The sequence below is a fragment of the Pseudophryne corroboree genome, unplaced genomic scaffold (genome assembly GCF_028390025.1).
Source record: "Pseudophryne corroboree isolate aPseCor3 unplaced genomic scaffold, aPseCor3.hap2 scaffold_90, whole genome shotgun sequence".
NCBI lineage: Eukaryota > Metazoa > Chordata > Amphibia > Anura > Myobatrachidae > Pseudophryne > Pseudophryne corroboree.
Window position 1 is genome coordinate 933,921 of NW_026970479.1, and position 16,156 is coordinate 950,076.

Sequence of the window (16,156 nt, forward strand, 5' to 3'; positions counted from 1 at the left end):
TAGATTTGATTAAGTGATTTTATAAAAAACAGCTAGGAAGCACAATTTAGCAGTGGGTTGCAGAGAAAAAAAAATTATGCTGGCAGAAAAGTCCAATTGAGTGATTAAACAGCTCTTCATTTTCTGACTTTATTTTTATGCTAACAAATTTGCTCTCTGAAAAGTGTCCACAAAGCCAAGTCTCTGATTAACACCTTTGTAGGAATGTTTTTTCACCTATTACTGAATTAAACTTGCTACATTGGAAAGGCAGCAAGATGCATCCTCATTTCAATGTCTACTGAAATAATACAGGTTGACACCAGGAAACATAAACGTTACTGCATCCTTGCTGCTTTCTCATGTGGAAGTCTGTTTAATGTGAAAACAAGGTAATATCTAATCAGCACACAGGTAAGGAATTAAGAAAATCTTTCTTTATGGGTGAAGATGTTTCTCACAAAATTGTTGTCCCAATGCATCATTGAAATTCAAGATGGAAGATGATTTTAATATATCACTTGTACATTTTGCATTGCTCTTCTGGTGACAATGTAGTTTGTTTTTGTCAATTACCATTTCAGTAATAGGGTAAAGAAAATTAAGTGCATTTTTTAAAGAAAACAATGCTGTCAATATACTATTAAAACAAATTAAAATGATAAAAGTTATTGTACTTTAAGTAAAAATAAAAGAGCCAAAATATCAATCCCAGTTTTTGATTACTTTAATTATAAAAAAAAAATGCACATAGCAGAGGATAGTTTCGATCAATCGACCTCTGGGTTATGGGCCTAGCATCCTTCCATTGCACTACTCTGCTGCTCATGGAAGTCCGAGAGATCCTGAAGACTAAATTGATTAAAGGCCTAAAAGTACTGGACTATAAGGAAAGACTTACTAGGCTGAATATGTATACACTAGAAAAGAGGTGCCTAAGAGGAGATATTATTAATATCTTCAAATATGTAAAGATACATAACAAAGAGTTATCAGAGGAATTATTTATTAAAAGAACACGTGGTCACTCGCTGCGACTGGAGGAAAGTTCAGAACGCAATGGAGGAAAGGGTTCTTAACTGTTAGGGCAATCAGGATGTGGAATTCCCTGCCAGGGAAGGTGGTAATGGCGGACTCTGTAATTGGATTTAAAAAAGGAATGGATACATTTCTGAATGAAAAAGCTATCCAAGGTTATAATACTTAAAATATCAACAAGGTTAATCCGGGGGTAACATGAGTTATAGTAGCTAACTAGTCATAAAACATTATTCAGCAAGTATGTAGAATCATCACAACTTAAAACAGGTTGAACACGATGGGCAATTTGCCTCTATTCAACCTCAAAAACTATGTTACTATATGTTACTATATTACTGTAGTATACAGAACACCACAATGCAATGAGCAGTGATAGTGAGCACTGATGAGGATACTAGAACTGACACTGAGCAGCAAGATGCAGCACTGGACTATTAGTAATGTACTGTAGTATGCTGAGCACCACAATGCAGCACAAGACAATGAGCAGTGATACTGAGCACTGATGAGGATACTACTGAGAACTGACACTGAGCAGGAGAGACACACTACTAGTATTACTGAGCAGCAATAAGTAACCACTGATACTGAGCACTGATATTGAGATTTCCACTGAGAGAACATAGCCACGTCCTCTCCGCTCTCTCTTCAATGCACGAGTAAAAATGGCGGCAACGCGCAGCTCTATATATAATATCCGAATCTCGCGAGAATCCGACAGCGGGATGATGACATTTTCCCTTGTTCAGGTTTTCCGAGTCAGGCGGGAACAACCGAGCCTGCCTCAGACCAGTGTAAACAACGTGGAGTTCGTGGGGAATTCGGTTCTCGGAGAACCGAACCCGCTCCTCTCTACCTTATACCCATCAATTTTTTTTATTTTCAATCTAAGCCCCTGCAGTTTTCTGTAAGCATCTGCTTCGCTATCATGAACAACAAGTCACAAGGGCAAACACTCAGGGCTTGAGGCATAGATCTTTGGACCAGCTGCTACAAGCATGGCAGAGGTGTCACTATCACTGGTGACACCCAGAGAGGTGGCGAGGGAGATTGTAATGCAGTGCGTGCAAATAAGCAGCGCAATGGTAAAAAGGAGGCATGATTTCATAGGTAGGGGCGTGGCCTGGTGGCCTGAATCTACATTTTGTTGCTCCGGGTGTCCCGGGGGTTGGGGGCTGCACCCGGGGACTAGTGTGTAAGCGGTGCTGGCTCCTGCACAGTGACAGGGCATGGCCACCCAGTATGACACCTCCCTTCTTGACCATGCTGTAATTGCAGTCGCACTGCAGTTCAGCGTGATCATAAACAATGGTGTAGCCTCCTGCTGGTGCAGACTGTATGTGCGCGCAGGAAGCCGCCACCATTTTTGTGATCACAGCGGCTGAATGTGATGTCATACAGCCGCTGTGACCACGCCCCCTGTGTCTCCTCCATTGCAGACCCCATTTTGAAGCCTTGCCCCCGCACTGCTCCATCCCTGACTTGGAAATGGAGTGTTGCTGACCCCACTCTCCCCCCCTGCCCCGATTGACAGGCAGAGGCGATCGCATGCAGGCACATGCATATGCTCTTAGCAATTTTTGCAGTTGGATCGCTTATTGTGATTGCAATCCAACCTGAATCAGGCCCTATTACCTATCACAATGCGCTGCGGGCAGTACAAAATTGGGTTAATATAGGAGAAAAACCCCCAGACCTGTGCTCCTTAACTGTACCTGGTGGCTAGTGGAGCGGCTGCCCAGTAATCAGTGTCCACCCCAGTGCGCACACGGCCCACCCCCTACGGCCACGCTCCCCTTTATCAGCGGCCTCGTGATCCGGAAGGGCGGTGTGTGTGTGTGACTGACCTTAGGAAGAAACCGGAGCCTCCGCTGCAGTGACCCAGCAACCAGGGCACGGGAGTATACAGCGCCGCTGGGAGTGATGAAGCTGCAGTAAAGATGTCTATTAGACCTAGCCTGCTGCAGCCCTTGTAGATTATCATAAAACAAGTTCTTCTTTTCTTGTCAAAATTAATAGCTAAGAATAGGCTGCCTGAGGCAGGCCCCTGTTAAGTGGCCTGCTACTGAAGGCACCAACTACAAACTGAGCTCCCTGTTCATGGAAGCGGGGTTATAGAGGAGGATGCGCTGAGCATCTTGGGAACAGTCAAAAGCTTTGAGCCGGTTGGTGCCTCAGATCAAGATCCTACTCTACACCCCAATGTGAATCCTTGTGGAGTCCAGTGTACCCCACAGAAGAAATTAATGTGTCACACCCATTGGCAGCAACCTAAGAATAGCTGCTGACGGGCACAATTGAGAAAGGAAGGGGGGGGGCATTTGAATCCAGCACATAGATGCAATTCAAATATGTAATTTGTACCTTCCTATTTTAAAATATAATGGATGAACCTCACCCTGTGAGAACAATCTTCATGATCAAGAGATCTAATATGTAAAATAAGTATGAGTTGGGATAGGGCTGGGGAGGGTGGCAGCTCGGGCAGCCCCTCCCCCGTCAAGTTAAGGAGATTCAACTGAGGAAGCACAAGGGAACTCTCGTCTGGGGACAACAACTGCAGGGAGACCACATCTTTTCAGATGAACATGGGAGGGCGGAAGGCTGCCTAATACTTAAGCACCATCAAATATCAAACCATATCCAACAACTAGTACAAGCATTCCTGGGGGAAGGTCTGCAGCAGACGGATTTGCATACGGTGATGTCATCCAAGCAGTGGGCCAAAGTTGGCTGGAACCCTCATCTGCATATAAAAAGAGAAAAGGGGCATGCAGGGCATGGCGGCCTTTTGCAGTGCTTGGATGACCCCTAGTTCGCATTAAACACCCCCACCCTCCTTTGGTGTGGGGCTCATGTTGGCCATGCCCCATCCCCTGAAGCATTCATGCTGATTTCTTGCAACAGCTGGGCACTGTAACAGCTCCAGAGCTGCTCTGTAAGGCAAGTAAAAGGGTGTGGGCCCTGCAGCACCACCTGTAGTTCGCATTGTGCGTTGGAAGGCACAAAGTAAGCAGACGGGAGGAGAAGTCAGGATAGTACACAAGGGCATCCTTTTTTCTTAGTCCATAGAGGATGCTGGGGTCACATTAAGAACCATGGGGTATAGACGGGATCCGCAAGAGACATGGGCACTTTAAGACTTTCAAAGGGTGTGAACTGGCTCCTCCCTCTTTGCCCCTCCTCCAGAATCCAGTTATAGGAACTGTGCCCAGGGAGACGGACATTTCGAGGAAAGGATTTATTGTTAAACTAAGGTGAGCATCTTACCAGCTCACACCTTAAGCATGCCGCAGAACGTGGCATTCAACAGAACACAAGCCAACGGCATGAACAATTGCAGCAAAAAGCTGACCAGAACCGTAACACAACATGTGTATAACCACAAGTAATAACTGCAGACACAGTATGGACTGGGATGGGTGCCCAGCATCCTCTACGTACTAAGAGAAAAGGATTTACCGGTAGGTATTAAAATCCTATTTTCTCATACGACCTAGAGGATGCTGGGGTCACATTAAGAACCATGGGGTTATACCAAAGCTCTTGAACGGGTGGGAGAGTGCGTACGACTCTGCAGCACCGAATGACCCAACTTGAGGTTATCATCAGCCAAGGTATCAAACTTGTAAAACTTAGCAAAAGTGTTTACTAAATAGCTGCTCTGCAAAGTTGCAATGCCGAGACTCCCCGACCAGCTGCCCAGGATGAACCCACCTTTCTAGTAGAATGGGTCTTCACCTAATTCAGTAACGGCAATCCTGCCGTGGAATGAGCATGCTGAATCTTACCACAGATCCAGCGCATAATGGTCTGCATGGAAGCAGGACACCCAATCCTGTTGGGAGCATACAGGACAAACAGAGCCTCTGTTTTCCTAATCTGAACCGTTCTGGTGACATAAATTTTCAAAGTTCTGACCACAGCCAGAGACTTTGACTCAACGAAGGTGTCAGTGGCCAAAGACACCATGTGGAAAGATGAACCACCTTTGGCAGAAATTGTTGACGTGTCCTCAATTCTGCTCTATCTTCATGAAAGATCAAATAAAGGCTCTTGTGATACTGCATGGTTTGTACTGTTTTCCATGTGCTCCCAGATCTTTCAAGCAAGTAGCATGGTCAAGAAAGTTCTGTTTGAAAAGAAACAAACATTTACTGTCATTGTTATGCAAATAAACTTACATTAAAGCTAACAAGAAAGCACACTCGTTCTGTCTTTAAACTGATAAAAGAAACCCCAATAATATGGGGCATGCAAAAATTGAGATAAAACTCAGTTTTGCTCCTCTCCACGGAAATCTTTAATAAAAGGCGAAATATTTGTTAGTTCTGAAGAGAAACCAGAGCATGACCAAGATTCCACCTGTCGCCTGAGTGCCATGCCAGCAGTTCTCATTCAGCTCAAAGTGAGCACCCAATTTGAATGAAAGAAAGCAGATTTCTCACCAGGCTTCCCCTTGCTATAAACATGGTTTGTACTCTTTTCCATGTGCTCCCAGATCTTTCAAACAATTAGTGTGGTCAAGAAAGTTCTGTTTGAAAAGAAACAAACATTTACTGTCATTTCTATGCAAATGAGCTTACATTAAAGCACACTCGTTCTATCTTTAAACCGATAAAATAAAACCCCAATAAGATGGGGCATGCAAAAATTGAGATAAAACTCAGTTTTGCTCCTCTCCACGGAAATCTTTAGTAAAAGGCGAAAGATTTGTTCGTTCTGAAGAGAAACCAGAGCATGACCAAGATTCTACCTGTCGCCTGAGTGCCATGCCAGCAGTCCTCATTCAGCTCAAAGTGAGCACCCAATTTGAAAGAAAGAAAGCAGATTTCTCACCAGGCTTCCCCTTGCTATAAACATGGTTTGTACTCTTTTCCATGTGCTCCCAGATCTTTCAAGCAATTAGTATAGTCAAGAAAGTTCTGTTTGAAAAGAAACAAACATTTACTGTCATTTCTATGCAAATGAGCTTACATTAAAGCACACTCGTTCTATCTTTAAACTGATAAAAGAAACCCCAATAAGACGGGGCATGCAAAAATTGAGATAAAACTCAGTTTTGCTCCTCTCCACGGAAATCTTTAATAAAAGGCGAAAGATTTGTTCGTTCTGAAGAGAAACCAGAGCATGACTAAGATTCCACCTGTCGCCTGAGTGCCATGCCAGCAGTCCTCATTCAGCTCAAAATGAGCACCCAATTTGAAAGAAAGAAAGCAGATTTCTCACCAGACTTCCCCTTGCTATAAGCATGGTTTGTACTCTTTTCCATGTGCTCCCAGATCTTTCAAGCAATTAGTATGGTCAAGAAAGTTCTGCTTGAAAAGAAACAGACATTTATTGTCATTGTTATGCAAATAAACTTACATTAAAGCTAACAAGAAAGCACACTCGTTCTGTCTTTAATCTGATAAAAGAAACCCCAATAATATGGGGCATGCAAAAATTGAGATAAAGCTCAGTTTTGCTCCTCTCCACAGAAATCTTTAGTAAAAGGCGAAAGATTTGTTCGTTCTGAAGAGAAACCAGAGCATGACCAAGATTCCACCTGTCGCCTGAGTGCCGTGCCAGCAGTCCTCATTCAGATCAAAGTGAGCGCCCAATTTGAAAGAAAGCAGATTTCTCACCTGTCTTCTCCTTGCTATAAGCATGGTTTGTACTGTATTCCATGTGCTCCCAGATCTTTCAATCAAGTAGCATGGTCAAGAAAGTTCTGTTTGAAAAGAAACAAACATTTACTGTCATTTCTATGCAAATGAGCTTACATTAAAGCACACTCATTCTATCTTTGAACCGATAAAAGAAACCCCAAAAAGATGGGGCATGCAAAAATTGAGATAAAACTCGGTTTTGCTCCTCTCCACGGAAATCTTTAGTAAAAGGCGAAAGATTTGTTCGTTCTGAAGAGAAACCAGAGCATGACCAAGATTTTTATCTGAAAATATGTGTTCTCCCTGCAGTTGTTGTCCCCAGATGAGAGTTCCTTTGTGCTGACTCAGTTGAATCTCCTTTACTTGACAGGGGGATGCTCGAGCAGCGACCCTCCCCAGCTCTAGCCCAACTCCTACTTACCTGCCAGGTGAGATACTATGATCATGAAGGTGCTTCTCCCAGGGCAAGGCTCACCCATTGCACTCTGGGTGTGCTGCTTCTGCGATTTCCCCAAATGTGGGAAACTTGACTGCATAATTTGTGTTTCCCCTGGTCGGCTCTCGTATAATTCAGATCTCTTTGTCTCAGGTCTCTCTCCAGCCTAGTTTGCTGTCTGTTTCCACTTCTCTTTTCTTGAGCCGCTCCCTTCTATGCCCTTGCGCACTATCCTGACTTCTCCCGTCTGCTTACTTCGTGCCTTCCAACGCACAATGCAAACTACAGGTAGTGCTGCAGGGCCCACACCCTTTTACTTGCCTTACAGAGCGTCTCTGGAGCAGTTACAGTGCCCAGCTGCTGCAAGAAATCAGCTTGAATGCTTCAGGGGCTGGGGCATAGCCAACATGAGCCCCACACCGAAGGAGGGTGGAGGTGTGTAATGCGAACTAGGGGTCATCCAAGCGCCGCAAAAGGCCGCCATGCCCTGCACGCCCCTTGTCTCTTTTCATATGCAGACGAGGGTTGAAGCCAACTTTGACCCACTGTTTGGATGACATCACCATATGCAAATCCATCTGCTGCAGGCCTTCCCCCTAGGAATGCTTGCACTAGTTGTTGCATTTGGTTTGTTGTTTGGGGGTGCTTCAGTATTAGGCAGCCTTCTGCCCTCCCATGTTCATCTGAAAATATGTGTTCTCCCTGCAGTTGTTGTCCCCAGATGAGAGTTCCCTTGTGCTGCCTCAGTTGAATCTCCTTTACTTGACAGAGATGTGCCTGAGCAGCGGCCCTCCCCAGCCCTATCCCAAATCATACTTATTTTGCATAGGCGATACCATGGTCATGAAGATTGTTCTCCCAGTGTGAGGTTCATTCATTGCATTCTGGGTATGCTGACCCCTGTGATTTCCCCAAATGTGGGAAACTCGACTGCATTATTTGTGGTAGTGGGGGACTGTGTTTGTGCTTTCCTCTGGTCAGCTCTGGTAAAAATCAGATTTCTTTATCTCAGATCTTCCTCTAGCCTTGTTCTACTTTCGAGAGTTCCCTTGTGCTGCCTCAGTTGGATCTCTTTCACTTGACAGGGGGGTACCCGAGCAGCGACCCTCCCCAGCTCTAGCCCAACTCCTACTTACCTGCCAGGTGAGATACTATGATCATGAAGGTGCTTCTCTCAGGGCAAGGCTCACCCATTGCACTCTGGTTGTGCTGCCCCTGCGATTTCCCCAAATGTGGGAAACTTGACTGCATAATTTGTGTTTCCCTTGGTCGGCTCTCGTATAATTCAGATCTCTTTGTCTCAGGTCTCTCTCCAGCCTAGTTTGCTGTCTGTTTCCACTTCTCTTTTCTTGAGCCGCTCCCTTCTATGCCCTTGCGCACTATCCTGACTTCTCCCGTCTGCTTACTTCGTGCCTTCCAACGCACAATGCAAACTACAGGTAGTGCTGCAGGGCCCACACCCTTTTACTTGCCGTACAGAGCAGCTCTGGAGCAGTTACAGTGCCCAGCTGCTGCAAGAAATCAGCTTGAATGCTTCAGGGGCTGGGGCATAGCCAACATGAGCCCCACACCGAAGGAGGGTGGAGGTGTGTAATGCGAACTAGGGGTCAGCCAAGCGCCGCAAAAGGCCGCCATGCCCTGCATGCCCCTTTTCTCTTTTCATATGCAGACGAGGGTTGAAGCCAACTTTGACCCACTGCTTGGATGGCATCACCATATGCAAATCCATCTGCTGCAGGCCTTCCCCCAGGAATGCTTGCACTAGTTGTTGCATTTGGTTTGTTGTTTGGGGGTGCTTCAGTATTAGGCAGCCTTCTGCCCTCCCATGTTCATCTGAAAATATGTGTTCTCCCTGCAGTTGTTGTCCCCAGATGAGAGTTCCCTTGTGCTGCCTCAGTTGAATCTCCTTTACTTGACAGAGATGCGCCTGAGCAGCGGCCCTCCCCAGCCCTATCCCAAATCATACTTATTTTGCATAGGAGAGACCATGGTCTTGAAGATTGTTCTCCCAGGGTAAGGTTCATTCATTGCATTCTGGGTATGCTGACCCCTGTGATTTCCCCAAATGTGGGAAACTCAACTGCATTATTTGTGGTAGTGGGGGACTGTGTTTGTGCTTTCCTCTGGTCAGCTCTGGTAAAAGTCAGATTTATTTGTTTCAGATCTTCCTCTAGCCTTGTTCTTCTTTCGAGAGTTCCCTTGTGCTGCCTCAGTTGGATCTCCTTCACTTGACAGGGGTGTGCCCGAGCAGCGACCCTCCCCAGCTCTAGCCCAACTTCTACTTACCTGCCAGGTGAGATACTATAATCATGAAGGTGCTTCTCCCAGGGCAAGGCTCACCCATTGCACTCTGGATGTGCTGCCCCTGCGATTTCCCCAAATGTGGGAAACTTGACTGCATAATTTGTGTTTCCCCTGGTCGGCTCTCGTATAATTCAGATCTCTTTGTCTCAGGTCTCTCTCCAGCCTAGTTTGCTGTCTGTTTCCACTTCTCTTTTCTTAAGCCGCTCCATTCTATGGCCTTGCGCACTATCCTTACTTCTCCCGTCTGCTTACTTTGTGCCTTCCAATACACAATGCAAACTACAGGTAGTGCTGCAGGGCCCACACCCTTTTACTTGCCGTACAGAGCAGCTCTGGAGCTGTTACAGTGCCCAGCTACTGCAAGAAATCAGCTTGAATGCTTCAGGGGCTGGGGCATAGCCAACATGAGCCCCACACCGAAGGAGAATGGAGGTGTTTAATGCGAACTAGGGGTCATCCAAGCGCCGCAAAAGGCCGCCATGCCCTGCACGCCCCTTTTCTCTTTTCATATGCAGACGAGGGTTGAAGCCAACTTTGACCCACTGCTTGGATGACATCACCATATGCAAATCCATCTGCTGCAGGCCTTCCCCCAGGAATGCTTGCACTAGTTGTTGCATTTGGTTTGTTGTTTGGGGGTGCTTCAGTATTAGGCAGCCTTCTGCCCTCCCATGTTCATCTGAAAATATGTGTTCTCCCTGCAGTTGTTGTCCCCAGATGAGAGTTCCCTTATGCTGCCTCAGTTGAATCTCCTTTACTTGACAGAGATGTGCCTGAGCAGCGGCCCTCCCCAGCCCTATCCCAAATCATACTTATTTTGCATAGGAGATACCATGGTCATGAAGATTATTCTCCCAGTGTGAGGTTCATTCATTGCATTCTGGGTATGCTGACCCCTGTGATTTCCCCAAATGTGGGAAACTCGACAGCATTATTTGTGGTAGTGGGGGACTGTGTTTGTGTTTTCCTCTGGTCAGCTCTGGTAAAAGTCAGATTTCTTTGTCTCAGATCTTCCTCTAGCCTTGTTCTCCTTTCGAGAATTCCCTTGTGCTGCCTCAGTTGGATCTCCTTCACTTGACAGGGGGGTACCCGAGCAGCGACCCTCCCCAGCTCTAGCCCAACTCCTACTTACCTGCCAGGTGAGATACTATGATCACGTAGGTGCTTCTCCCAGGGCAAGGCTCACCCATTGAACTCTGGGTGTGCTGCTCCTGCGATTTCCCCAAATGTGGGAAACTTGACTGCATAATTTGTGTTTCCCCTGGTCGGCTCTCGTATAATTCAGATCTCTTTGTCTCAGGTCTCTCTCCAGCCTAGTTTGCTGTCTGTTTCCACTTCTCTTTTCTTAAGCCGCTCCATTCTATGGCCTTGCGCACTATCCTTACTTCTCCCGTCTGCTTACTTTGTGCCTTCCAATGCACAATGCAAACTACAGGTAGTGCTGCAGGGCCCACACCCTTTTACTTGCCGTACAGAGCAGCTCTGGAGCTGTTACAGTGCCCAGCTACTGCAAGAAATCAGCTTGAATGCTTCAGGGGCTGGGGCATAGCCAACATGAGCCCCACACCGAAGGAGGGTGGAGGTGTTTAATGCGAACTAGGGGTCATCCAAGCGCCGCAAAAGGCCGCCATGCCCTGCACGCCCCTTTTCTCTTTTCATATGCAGACAAGGGTTGAAGCCAACTTTGACCCACTGCTTGGATGACATCACCATATGCAAATCCATCTGCTGCAGGCCTTCCCCCAGGAATGCTTGCACTAGTTGTTGCATTTGGTTTGTTGTTTGGGGGTGCTTCAGTATTAGGCAGCCTTCTGCCCTCCCATGTTCATCTGAAAATATGTGTTCTCCCTGCAGTTGTTGTCCCCAGTGAGAGTTCCCTTATGCTGCCTCAGTTGAATCTCCTTTAATTGACAGAGATGTGCCTGAGCAGCGGCCCTCCCCAGCCCTATCCCAAATCATACTTATTTTGCATAGGAGATACCATGGTCATGAAGATTATTCTCCCAGTGTGAGGTTCATTCATTGCATTCTGGGTATGCTGACCCCTGTGATTTCCCCAAATGTGGGAAACTTGACAGCATTATTTGTGGTAGTGGGGGACTGTGTTTGTGTTTTCCTCTGGTCAGCTCTGGTAAAAGTCAGATTTCTTTGTCTCAGATCTTCCTCTAGCCTTGTTCTTCTTTCGAGAATTCCCTTGTGCTGCCTCAGTTGGATCTCCTTCACTTGACAGGGGGGTACCCGAGCAGCGACCCTCCCCAGTTCTAGCCCAACTCCTACTTACCTGCCAGGTGAGATACTATGATCACGTAGGTGCTTCTCCCAGGGCAAGGCTCACCCATTGCACTCTGGGTGTGCTGCTCCTGCGATTTCCCCAAATGTGGGAAACTTGACTGCATAATTTGTGTTTCCCCTGGTCGGCTCTCGTATACTTCAGATCTCTTTGTCTCAGGTCTCTCTCCAGCCTAGTTTGCTGTCTGTTTCCACTTCTCTTTTCTTAAGTGCCTTCCAATGCACAATGCAAACTACAGGTAGTGCTGCAGGGCCCCCACCCTTTTACTTGCCGTACAGAGCAGCTCTGGAGCTGTTACAGTGCCAAGCTGCTGCAAGAAATCAGCTTGAATGCTTCAGGGGCTGGGGCATAGCCAACATGAGCCCCACACCGAAGGAGGGTGGGGGTGTTTAATGCGAACTAAGGGTCATCCAACGCCGCAAAAGGCCGCCATGCCCTGCATACCCCTTTTCTCTTTTCATATGCAGATGAGGGTTCCAGCCAACTTTGGCCCACTGCTTGGATGACATCACCGTATGCAAATCCGTCTTCTGCAGAACTTCCCCCAGGAATGCTTGTACTAGTTGTTGCATTTGGTTTGTTGTTTGGGGGTGCTTCAGTATTAGGCAGCCTTCTGCCCTCCCATGTTCATCTGAAAATATGTGTTCTCCCTGCAGTTGTTGTCCCCAGATGGGAGTTCCCTTGTGCTGCCTCAGTTGAATCTCCTTTACTTGACAGAGATGTGCCTGAGCAGCGGCCCTCCCCAGCCCTATCCCAAATCATACTTATTTTGCATAGGAGATACCATGGTCATGAAGATTGTTCTCCGAGGGTGAGGTTCATTCATTGCATTTTGGGTATGCTGACCCCTGTGATTTCCCCAAATGTGGGAAACTCGACTGCATTATTTGTGGAGGTGGGGGACTGTGTTTGTGCTTTCCTCTGGTCAGCTCTGGTAAAAGTCAGATTTCTTTGTCTCAGATTTTCCTCTAGCCTTGTTCTTCTTTCGAGAGTTCCCTTGTGCTGCCTCAGTTGGATCTCCTTCACTTGACAGGGGGGTACCCGAGCAGCAACCCTCCGCAGCTCTAGCCCAACTCCTACTTACCTGCCAGGTGAGATACTATGATCATGAAGGTGCTTCTCCCAGGGCAAGGCTCACCCATTGCACTCTGGGTGTGCTGCTCCTGCGATTTCCCCAAATGTGGGACACTTGACTGCATAATTTGTGTTTCCCCTGGTCGGTTCTCATATAATTTAGATCTCTTTGTCTCAGGTCCCTCTCCAGCCTAGTTTGCTGCCTGTTTCCACTTCTCTTTTCTTGAGCCGCTCCCTTCTATGCCCTTGTGCACTATCCTGACTTCCCCGTCTGCTTACTTTGTGCCTTCCAACGCACAATGCAAAATACAGGTAGTGCTGCAGGGCCCACACCCTTTTACTTGCTTTACAGAGCAGCTCTGGAGCTGTTACAGTGCCCAGCTGCTGCAAGAAATCAGCTTGAATGCTTCAGGGGCTTGGGCATAGCCAACATGAGCCCCACACCGAAGGAGGGTGGAGGTGTTTAATGCGAACTAGGGGTCATCCAAGCGCCGCAAAAGGCCGCCATGCCCTGCACACCCCTTTTTTATTTTCATATGCAGACGAGGGTTGAAGCCAACTTTGACCCACTGCTTGGATGACATCACCATATGCAAATCCATCTGCTGCAGGCCTTCCCCAAGGAATGCTTGCACTAGTAGTTGCATTTGGTTTGTTTTTTGGGGGTGCTTCAGTATTAGGCAGCCTTCTGCCCTCCCATGTTCATCTGAAAATATGTGTTCTCCCTGCAGTTGTTGTCCCCAGATGAGAGTTCCCTTGTGCTGCCTCAGTTGAATCTCCTTTACTTGACAGAGATGTGCCTGAGCAGCGGCCCTCCCCAGCCCTATCCCAAATCATACTTATTTTGCATAGGAGATACCATGGTCATGAAGATTGTTCTCCCAGGGTGAGGTTCATTCATTGCATTCTGGGTATGCTGACCCCTGTGATTTCCCCAAATGTGGGAAACTCGACTGCATTATTTGTGGTAGTGGGGGACTGTGTTTGTGCTTTCCTCTGGTCAGCTCTGGTAAAAGTCAGATTTCTTTGTCTCAGATCTTCCTCTAGCCTTGTTCTTCTTTCGAGAGTTCCCTTGTGCTGCCTCAGTTGGATCTCCTTCACTTGACAGGGGGTGCCCGAGCAGCAATCCTCCACAGCTCTAGCCCAACTCCTACTTACCTGCCAGGTGAGATACTATGATCTTCACTGTTAGGGCAATCAGGATGTGGAATTCCCTGCCAGGGAAGGTGGTAATGGCGGACTCTGTAATTGGATTTAAAAAAGGAATGGATACATTTCTGAATGAAAAAGCTATCCAAGGTTATAATACTTAAAATATCAACATGGTTAATCCGGGGGTAACATGAGTTATAGTAGCTAACTCGTCATAAAACATTATTCAGCAAGTATGTAGAATCATCACAACTTAAAACAGGTTGAACACGATGGGCAATTTGCCTCTATTCAACCTCAAAAACTATGTTACTATATGTTACTATATTACTATGTTACTGTAGTATACAGAACACCACAATGTAATGAGCAGTGATAGTGAGCACTGATGAGGATACTAAAACTGACACTGAGCAGCAAGATGCAGCACTGGACTATTAGTAATGTACTGTAGTATGCTGAGCACCACAATGCAGCACAAGACAATGAGCAGTGATACTGAGCACTGATGAGGATACTACTGAGAACTGACACTGAGCAGGAGAGACACACTACTAGTATTACTGAGCAGCAATAAGTAACCACTGATACTGAGCACTGATATGGAGATTTCCACTGAGAGAACATAGCCACGTCCTCTCCGCTCTCTCTTCAATGCACGAGTAAAAATGGCGGCAACGCGCAGCTCTTTATATGGAATCCGAATCTCGCGAGAATCCGACAGCGGGATGATGACATTTTCCCTTGTTCAGGTTTTCCGAGTCAGGCGGGAACAACCGAGCCTGCCTCGGACCAGTGTAAACCACGTGGAGTTCGTCGGGAATTCGGTTCTCGGAGAACCGAACCCGCTCCTCTATATATACTATATTACTATGTTACTGTAGTATACAGAACACCACAATGCAATGAGCAGTGATAGTGAGCACTGATGAGGATACTAGAACTGACACTGAGCAGCAAGATGCAGCACTGGACTATTAGTAATGTACTGTAGTATGCTGAGCACCACAATGCAGCACAAGACAATGAGCAGTGATACTGAGCACTGATGAGGATACTACTGAGAACTGACACTGAGCAGGAGAGACACACTACTAGTATTACTGAGCAGCAATAAGTAACCACTGATACTGAGCACTGATATTGAGATTTCCACTGAGAGAACATAGCCACGTCCTCTCCGCTCTCTCTTCAATGCACGAGTAAAAATGGCAGCAACGCGCAGCTCTTTATATGGAATCCGAATCTCGCGAGAATCCGACAGCGGGATGATGACATTTTCCCTTGTTCAGGTTTTCCGAGTCAGGCGGGAACAACCGAGCCTGCCTCGGACCAGTGTTAACCACGTGGAGTTCGTGGGGAATTCGGTTCTCGGAGAACCGAACCCGCTCCTCTCTACCTTATACCCATCAATTTTTTTATTTTCAGTCTAAGCCCCTGCAGTTTTCTGTAAGCATCTGCTTCGCTATGATGATCAACAAGTCACAAGGGCAAACACTCAGGGCTTGAGGCGTAGATCTTAGGACCAGCTGCTACAAGCATGGCAGAGGTGTCACTATCACTGGTGAGACCCAGAGAGGTGGCGAGGGAGATTGTAATGCAGTGCGCGCAGATAAACAGCGCAATGGTAAAAAGGAGGCATGGTTTCATAGGTAGGGGCGTGGCCTGGTGGCCTGAATCTACATTTTGTTGCTCCGGGAGTCCCGGGGGTTGGGGGCTGCACCCGGGGACTAGTGTGTGAGCGGTGCTGGCTCCTGCACAGTGACAGGGCATGGCCACCCAGCATGACGCCTCCCTTCTTGACCATGCTGTAATTGCAGTCGCACTGCAGTTCAGCGTGATCATAAAAAATGGTGTAGGCTCCTGCTGGTGCAGACTGTAGAGAAAAGCTGCTGTGACCACGCCCCCTGTGTCTCCTCCGTTGCAGACCCCATTTTGAAGCCTTGCCCCCTGACTAAGAGAAAAGAATGCCCTTGCGCACTATCCTGACTTCTCCTCCCGTCTGCTTAATTTGTGCCTTCCAACGCACAATGCGAACAACAGGTGGTGCTGCAGGGCCCACACTCTTTTACTTGCCTTACAGAACAGCTCTGGAGCTGTTACAGTGCCCAGCTGCTGCAAGAAATCAGCTTGAATGCTTCAGGGGATGGGGCATGGCCAACATGAGCCCCACACCAAAGGAGGGTGGGGGTGTTTAATGCGAACTAGGGGTCATCCAAGCACTGCAAA

General features: G+C 47.1%; 16 non-coding genes and 1 pseudogene across 16 annotated transcripts; 12 read left to right on the forward strand and 5 right to left on the reverse strand.

Annotated features, from left to right (window-relative positions):
• Nucleotides 1–5,255: 5,255 nt before the first annotated feature.
• LOC135044778 (U5 spliceosomal RNA) lies at nucleotides 5,256–5,371 on the reverse strand. Its single transcript, XR_010237317.1, has one exon. It is a non-coding gene; the product is annotated as a U5 spliceosomal RNA (small nuclear RNA).
• Nucleotides 5,372–5,646: 275 nt separating this feature from the next.
• On the reverse strand, nucleotides 5,647–5,762 carry LOC135044619 (U5 spliceosomal RNA). The gene has a single exon (XR_010237160.1). It is a non-coding gene; the product is annotated as a U5 spliceosomal RNA (small nuclear RNA).
• Nucleotides 5,763–6,036: 274 nt separating this feature from the next.
• LOC135044728 (U5 spliceosomal RNA) lies at nucleotides 6,037–6,152 on the reverse strand. The gene has a single exon (XR_010237269.1). It is a non-coding gene; the product is annotated as a U5 spliceosomal RNA (small nuclear RNA).
• A 286-nt stretch (nucleotides 6,153–6,438) lies between these two features.
• LOC135044644 (U5 spliceosomal RNA) lies at nucleotides 6,439–6,554 on the reverse strand. The gene has a single exon (XR_010237185.1). It is a non-coding gene; the product is annotated as a U5 spliceosomal RNA (small nuclear RNA).
• Nucleotides 6,555–6,824: 270 nt separating this feature from the next.
• LOC135044629 (U5 spliceosomal RNA) lies at nucleotides 6,825–6,940 on the reverse strand. Its single transcript, XR_010237170.1, has one exon. It is a non-coding gene; the product is annotated as a U5 spliceosomal RNA (small nuclear RNA).
• A 144-nt stretch (nucleotides 6,941–7,084) lies between these two features.
• On the forward strand, nucleotides 7,085–7,247 carry LOC135044379 (U1 spliceosomal RNA). The gene has a single exon (XR_010236984.1). It is a non-coding gene; the product is annotated as a U1 spliceosomal RNA (small nuclear RNA).
• A 672-nt stretch (nucleotides 7,248–7,919) lies between these two features.
• LOC135045037 (U1 spliceosomal RNA) lies at nucleotides 7,920–8,083 on the forward strand. Its single transcript, XR_010237571.1, has one exon. It is a non-coding gene; the product is annotated as a U1 spliceosomal RNA (small nuclear RNA).
• Nucleotides 8,084–8,235: 152 nt separating this feature from the next.
• On the forward strand, nucleotides 8,236–8,398 carry LOC135044378 (U1 spliceosomal RNA). The gene has a single exon (XR_010236983.1). It is a non-coding gene; the product is annotated as a U1 spliceosomal RNA (small nuclear RNA).
• A 671-nt stretch (nucleotides 8,399–9,069) lies between these two features.
• On the forward strand, nucleotides 9,070–9,233 carry LOC135044939 (U1 spliceosomal RNA). Its single transcript, XR_010237475.1, has one exon. It is a non-coding gene; the product is annotated as a U1 spliceosomal RNA (small nuclear RNA).
• Nucleotides 9,234–9,385: 152 nt separating this feature from the next.
• LOC135044478 (U1 spliceosomal RNA) lies at nucleotides 9,386–9,548 on the forward strand. Its single transcript, XR_010237066.1, has one exon. It is a non-coding gene; the product is annotated as a U1 spliceosomal RNA (small nuclear RNA).
• A 671-nt stretch (nucleotides 9,549–10,219) lies between these two features.
• LOC135045106 (U1 spliceosomal RNA) lies at nucleotides 10,220–10,383 on the forward strand. Its single transcript, XR_010237639.1, has one exon. It is a non-coding gene; the product is annotated as a U1 spliceosomal RNA (small nuclear RNA).
• A 152-nt stretch (nucleotides 10,384–10,535) lies between these two features.
• On the forward strand, nucleotides 10,536–10,698 carry LOC135044495 (U1 spliceosomal RNA). The gene has a single exon (XR_010237079.1). It is a non-coding gene; the product is annotated as a U1 spliceosomal RNA (small nuclear RNA).
• A 670-nt stretch (nucleotides 10,699–11,368) lies between these two features.
• On the forward strand, nucleotides 11,369–11,532 carry LOC135045130 (U1 spliceosomal RNA). The gene has a single exon (XR_010237663.1). It is a non-coding gene; the product is annotated as a U1 spliceosomal RNA (small nuclear RNA).
• Nucleotides 11,533–11,684: 152 nt separating this feature from the next.
• Nucleotides 11,685–11,847, forward strand: LOC135044397 (U1 spliceosomal RNA). The gene has a single exon (XR_010237001.1). It is a non-coding gene; the product is annotated as a U1 spliceosomal RNA (small nuclear RNA).
• Nucleotides 11,848–12,461: 614 nt separating this feature from the next.
• On the forward strand, nucleotides 12,462–12,625 carry LOC135044969 (U1 spliceosomal RNA). The gene has a single exon (XR_010237505.1). It is a non-coding gene; the product is annotated as a U1 spliceosomal RNA (small nuclear RNA).
• A 152-nt stretch (nucleotides 12,626–12,777) lies between these two features.
• LOC135044418 (U1 spliceosomal RNA) lies at nucleotides 12,778–12,955 on the forward strand (annotated as a pseudogene).
• Nucleotides 12,956–13,610: 655 nt separating this feature from the next.
• Nucleotides 13,611–13,774, forward strand: LOC135045089 (U1 spliceosomal RNA). Its single transcript, XR_010237622.1, has one exon. It is a non-coding gene; the product is annotated as a U1 spliceosomal RNA (small nuclear RNA).
• Nucleotides 13,775–16,156: the final 2,382 nt, after the last annotated feature.